General features: G+C 40.4%; 1 long non-coding RNA gene across 1 annotated transcript; it reads left to right on the top strand.

Moving 5' to 3' along the window:
* Positions 1–2,502: 2,502 nt before the first annotated feature.
* On the top strand, positions 2,503–6,135 carry LOC144142096 (uncharacterized). Its single transcript, XR_013316827.1, has 3 exons — positions 2,503–2,623; positions 5,026–5,102; positions 5,906–6,135. It is a non-coding gene; the product is annotated as an uncharacterized LOC144142096 (long non-coding RNA).
* The last annotated feature ends 561 nt before the right edge of the window (positions 6,136–6,696 follow it).

Below are 6,696 nucleotides of genomic sequence, written 5' to 3'. Positions count from 1 at the left end.
TCAAAAAAATGGCATCTGAAAGTTAATTTAGATTTGAAATGTGTGATACCTATTCGCAGTGTTGTATTATATATACCTCACACGACTGTTTTGTTAAGTTGTGTTTTCATCAGTTCGTGTACACAAAATCTATTATCCTAATTTCAATGTTTATGCAATGGCATATTCAAAAAACTCTTTATTTACCTGGGGTGATAGTTATTTCTGTTCTGCAATTATGTACATCTTTTTGTTGTTGTGTGTGCAAATTCTAAACAAATTACCAATCGAAGCTGCTACAGCTATAGGCTGCAATGGCCCAGTCAGGCATGGTTTTGCATTTCGCCACGTGCCCCAAGACAATCGTGAAAAAGTTCTCTTTGGTACATATACCTCGAAAAAAATATTTTTTTCGGACAACATGAATATCGGGACTCGCGTGCGACCGCTTTATAAACCGTGGTCTGTGCCGTCATGAGAAGGTTTCCTTGAATACTGTTTAGGTATACCATAACATTATGTTCTCTACCCGCCGTAAGTGCAAAAAAAAGTTTGCTTGGGTATCTTTCGGGTAAAACTTGATCTTCCTAAACTTTTTCTACTCGTGTCAAGGTCTCTATCTTTTGCGTAGCATATATCTGTTATCATTATACGTTTTTTTTGTGATTTGTCACTGTTTTATATAGCCAACAATTGTGTTGATATAGCTTGCCTGTGATGTCATTTGGTTTGTTGCATGTTTATAATTTCTTTGACTGGTGCTTGAATGTGCGTCGCTAGTGCTACTGTCGTTGTGCTACATCAGGCATGGGGGGTCGTCAGGCGACCCGATCGGGCTCGATCAAGTGGCCTTAAACGCCTTTTGCCCCGTTTGCCTCGGTAGAATAGAAATTATTCTACCTTGCTCGGTGAACTTGCATTCTGCCTCAATAAACAAATAAACGAACAAACCTTTGACATGTAACATTCTAACATTGTATTATTGTAGCATTGACCAGAACACCGTACTCAGAGCTGTCGAGAAATCTTTGTAGGTTGTGAAGTACAGGCGTTTGATACGTGGATGAGACATTTGTGATATTGAAAGCGCTATTACTATTGCGGGAGTAATAGATTAGACGTGCTGGCAAAAAACACCAGCGGCTGTCACGAGGCACAAAGAGACAGCAGATATAAAGAACAGGGATCTGCAAATATCTTTAGCTATTTACCCCAAAATTAGCAATATTTCATTTAGCTGAAATTCTTTTATTCGATTTCGAAAGGCAAGAATGCATATTAGAAAAGCAGAGGCAAACCATCCTTCATCATGTCAGTACTGACTATGTTGGTACAAGAAGACGCCGTATAATAGCCTGTGTGATATAAATGAAAACAGCTTCGCTGAATACGTTGCCAAAGAAATCGTGTTTAGGTTCAAACGAGTCCAAATAGTCCAAAGCTGCTTCACCCATCCCTACAATTTGCCTGTCGAATAACTGGCTCTACACCTGCTGATCCTAGTTGCTTATGAGCTTAACGTTTCATGCACTAAAATATTCGCCGGATGTTCGGATTCCGTGTAATGTTGAACATTTCAATCTACAAGTTTGTTTCGATTGAGCACAGTGTTCGGTTGAATTATTGATCGGCATGTTGGAAAAACACATTCAACAATTGGCTCTTATAGTGTCAAGTGCACATATGTTTGAAGGACACGGATGGAAAAGCGAAAAGAAAAAAGGTGATGTGTGTTACTGTTTGAGGCAGATGAGTTTTCTTGATGGCTGAACAAACAATATATAATAGAATGGTGTACCATGATAATGCAAGTATTGTGCTGCACTATTCCACAAAAGAGAATCCTCTACTCTAGCTCAAAATGTAAATTTAGTGCGCTTGACTACGTGTGCCCACGTTGGCGTGGTTATTTTCCGAGAGGGTTACGTGAGGCAGGGTTAGATCCGCATAGCCGAGAAATGCCTTGGTTTTCGAGATTTCAAAAGAAACGTGATACTTGATATCTGTTTGGTAGAAACTCCTGACTGCCAGTGTTGACATTCTTAAACTTATTTTGTCTAACGTAACACTGTCTCACTTCGCAAAAAGTAAACTACATTTGGACACCCAAAAAGTGTAAGTGCGTTTGGTTATAATGTAGTTTTGTGATTAAATAAAGACTTGTACAAATACGCAATGCTAGTGAAAAACAATGTGTCCTATATCGGTGACCTTTATTGCCGACCGAAATTCCAAAGGCACATTACTTCCTGCTCACCGACAATGTCTCAAACACAACTGTTGTTTGCTCATTCCTCAGAGTGGACAGGGCCCTGATAAACGAAGGTAGAGCGGCGTTGTTCATAAGAGATGTCAAGCCCAACCTTGTGATACTTACATTTTCAAAACATCATGACATTTTTATATGTGTTTGGTTTCGTAAACAAAGCAAAAGAAATTTTTTACTAATCTCGTCCGCCCCAGTCATATTCCGTAATTTCTGACATGGTGATACGTAGTCAGTAGAAGAAAAAAACATCAGGAATTTTGGCTAGTCACGTGTCTCACACCGCGGGAAATAAAAGAGTGCCTCCACTCTTGGTTACCTCGTTGAATTTTAGGCCGAGACTACAGGCGACGAGAAAACCGTCTTCCATCGCAGAAGGTAAGTTTTGGAAACATATAACAGCGATTTTTATTTTAAAACCGTGATTAGTTTTGTGAAAAAAAAAACATTTGATGTGATGAACGCTTTTTCAACTTGTTGTTCAACCCTGAGCTTAGGTGGTACGAAGTAGCGAATTTGTGTGTTTGTACAATAATTCGTAAAATGTTGTTCCGCAATCAAGTGCATTCACACAACTATTGAGTGAGGAACGTGCTTTTATTTCTAAAAGCGTGAATGGGGCGTAAAAAGCAATATTACTAGAGGGGACTCAAATAATTCGACATGAGTCTTACTGGATCCCAACTCACTTTGCGGCACGTAATTGTAACGGAAAGAATTCTAAAGGTCTCAGCATACAGAATACGTCATATTTTTCCACGTTGCTTATGGCAGTAAAGCTGTTAGGCGCCTGAAACTCCAGTGTACATTCAGGACTTAACAAGTAAACACGAATTATCTTTGCAACCCCCGCACAGTTTGGAATTTTGCAAACACGAAAAATTGCTGTTCACTGCCAAAACCAGCTACACCGCTGATTTATATACTCAGGAGTTTAAATGAACAATGGCGTGCGTTCTGTGCTACTTCAATACAACATGCGAGAAATCAGGAGCGCCTTTTTTGAGATTCACATGTTCAAGGTTAAACCTTTGCCAGCCTTGCTTAAAATTGTCAACTCTAAGAAAGGACGGCATATTGAAAGCATTTGAATTGCCCGCCGGCTCCCACCCTCAACAATTAGTCGCGCACGCTCTGTCAATGAGCTTGTTGCGTCGATGGCAGTAATTGCAGAGATCGGACTCCCTTGGACGCGGCTTGTCAAATTTCGATGGCCGAATTTGTACTGCATCCAAGAGGCGGAATAAAGCGTACCCGGGAAACCCCCGTACAGTTCTAAGCCAGTGTCACCCGTGCGTGCTTCTTGCCCTCTGTGCAGCATCTTTGCAAATGGCTCTCTCTTTAGGAATCATGAACCAACTGTTCCAGCTTTCAACTTTGGAAAACATACATCTGTGTCTGAGCAACAAAGGGTACAACTATATGGTTGTAGAGGGCTCCACGAATCTCCTGCCTAAGGGCTTCACATAATTTTAGTGAGCGCATTTTAAATGTACCGTTCAACTTGCGCTTTCATATTCTCATGACCTCGGAGCCAGTTACCACAGAACAGCTGCCGGTCAAACTTGTTACATAGAATGAAATTTCTCACGTCCGAATGTAACATCAGAAACAGCCATACTCACACACTCAGACAAATATTCTCAAACAGAAGAGTTACTGGTCAGCTATTGTGTTTATTGGAGAATACCGCCATGCACAGACTGCCGGTGTAAAGAGCAAGTATCCTCTTCCTACACGACGATTCCTTCTCGCATGCAGGAGCGTGGTTGTACAACCTCTAGTGCCAACGTGCTAAACTAGCGCCGGTTTGACCTTCAGTAAGCGTTGTTTTCGTTTTTGTTTGAAAAAATATAAAAATATTTTAACAAGTCAACAAAGGTTAACAGTACAATATATGAGTAAAACTGAAGCAACCACGCCAAGTTTGTCTGTTCTACACCATAAACGATTTATAATAGCATACAGATAATATTTTTTTTCAGCATCTATATTGCTTGAAGGCTTCAGGAAGTCCATTGAACCATATCAAATATAATGTCTGGCTTGCTTTTAGCTGCGGAAATTTAGTTGCAGAGATGGCAACGTTTGAGTAAATTACAAACAAAGAATGCCGAACCACACACATTATCGGCTGCGACGAGCAAAACATTCAGTGCCGCTTGGCCCTAGGAACCAATGAAGCTATCCAAGTGCTTCGAATGAGTGGAAGATTTGGCCGGCCGTTTGTTGTGCAGCGGGTAAATTATAAAAATGCGGATCAGAAATATCCTGAAGTCAAGGTACACATAAAGAACAAGCTGGCATCGTATGCAGAACACAGAGCGTACTTGAGTTCAGAAATGAGTTCCTAGAAATACGTGCTTTAACTCAGTAAAAGGAAGTGGCCTTTGGGAGGACAGTTTGAGAATATTTTTACCAACACGGGGTTACAATGCGCTGGTGGTAGATATGGTTGCTATCAATAAGTGACAATAATTGGTCCTCCTTTAATCCCTCGGTCAGGTTTCTAGTCAATTCTAGGACAAAACAATTTGTTGTGACTTCACCTAAAATGCTTTTTGAGACAGGTTGAAATGCGTAAAAAGTTTCCTTGATTACGGTTCTTTAGGAAGAGCCGTAACATTGTGTTGTCGCATGTTTCTTGTTCGTCTTCTCTATTCGCGCTTCTTTTTGAAAGGGGACGAATATTGTGTTTACTGTATAAAAACTGTTTTTATGGTAGGTTGTATAAGTATTTCGAGTGATGAAAAAACGCAAAAACATTTGTTGCTCTACAGTCTTTTCCAGGTTGTCGTCATGAAGCTGCAACTTTTTCTTCTTGTTCTGGCTGTTTCGGGGCTTCTGCTTGCGTCCGGTAGGAAGTCTCATAGCAAATATTACTTGTTCGACGCATTTTATTCATGGCCCACGTTCTGAAGCGTGCATAGATATCCTTAGGGCCAATGTTAAGTAATGCTGCCTGAAAACGTGGTTTTGCTCAAACATGTACACATATTTTCATTAGACAAATTTTTTTTAAATATCAGTTTCTACAGTGACCATTGGCGACGTTCCTCAGGGAATGCCAATATTAGAAAATAGTGGTTGTCTAGCACTAATTATTGAAACAAATTGAGCGATTGAAGCCTTGCCCTCTGCACAATACGCAGCGAACAGTGAGAGAAAGAGAATGTGTTTATTAGTAATGCAAAGCTTGCCAAGCAATTTCGTTTATCTTGCTACAACATATACGGAGACAACAGCATAATGTCTGTATTTAAAAAGGTAATTCCTGCATTTTTCGTGCTCCCTTTTTCTTCACGCGATTCTTTAAAAACTTGCTATGATTATAAGGGCAGCACTGATGAACCTTCATCGTATCTTATTCTATGCTATAATTTATGCAGTAATATTGTTTTATAGAAGCAAAACTCCGTTTTCTAATGTTTTCATAACTTAGGAGGGTAATTATATAGCTAATGCGAAAGCATTGCCACTTTGTATTCACAAAAATTAGCTTACTGTCACTGTCCTTATTATGGGCCAGAATGTTGGGGTGTCTATTTTATTTCCTCTTGAGTTGGTGCATTTTTCTGTGTGGTCGTAACCAATACAACAGATTTCGCAGATGTGAAGTCTATAAACATCCAATTCTCCACTTTCTCCTATTTTTTCCAGGAAAAGCCGTACTGAACGATGCACCCGATGCTAGAGCTGACATGCAAGCGAGTGAGCGCGCTCATGTCGAAGTTGCTGAAGAGCGACAGGGTGGCCTTAGCCGGGAGTGCCTTACATCCCTTTGTGTAGGCTAGGAAGCCAAGCTGGAGAGAAACAGAGCTCAACCGTGCCAGCCTTCTTCGAGAAGGCCGGGGTATATCTGGCTCTTGAAATAAAGGATGTGCTTTCTACGTTAGCATGTTGAATAATTGGCATCTCTCTACTTGGGCACTTTGGGGGGGTGTGTATTTTTCTTGCATGTGTATGTTATCCTAAATCCTACAATTTTTATTTTGAGTACGGTTAGTATAAAGGCTTTGGGATTTTATGTTTTGATTGTTTAGTTCCGAAAGCTTTAGGGAATGACCATGAGTGTAACAGAATGGCCTAGACAAAAGCGTTTGGGTTTTTTCTAGTGAGCTCCAAGACCGTGATGTCACCTGCGCAAGAGACGTGTGCTTTTGGTAGAAACGCTGATTTGTGGTTCTATGGGCGTTGAAAACACGTACTATAATATTGTGAACACACATCCTCAGTGACATCATTAACGTTGCTGTGATTTAGAACATCAGAATTGTTTGATGTAGTAGCCAGCAGTGCACCAGACATGAAGAGGGCTGAAAATACAAAATCCCGCAGACGAAGGAAGCCCCGAGAATGAAGAAAGCGCTGATAAATACATTATAAAAACTGTAGAGAAATACTTTCCTTAGCCTATAAACGATTATGCGTGATAACAACATCTTAAGAAG

The sequence above is a fragment of the Haemaphysalis longicornis genome, unplaced genomic scaffold (genome assembly GCF_048455015.1).
Source record: "Haemaphysalis longicornis isolate Haplotype H1 unplaced genomic scaffold, Haemaphysalis longicornis Haplotype H1 scaffold_6, whole genome shotgun sequence".
In the NCBI taxonomy this organism is placed as follows: Eukaryota; Metazoa; Arthropoda; class Arachnida; order Ixodida; family Ixodidae; genus Haemaphysalis; species Haemaphysalis longicornis.
The sequence above is the reverse complement of the archived record's forward strand: the minus strand, read 5'-3'. Positions and strand labels throughout refer to the sequence as shown.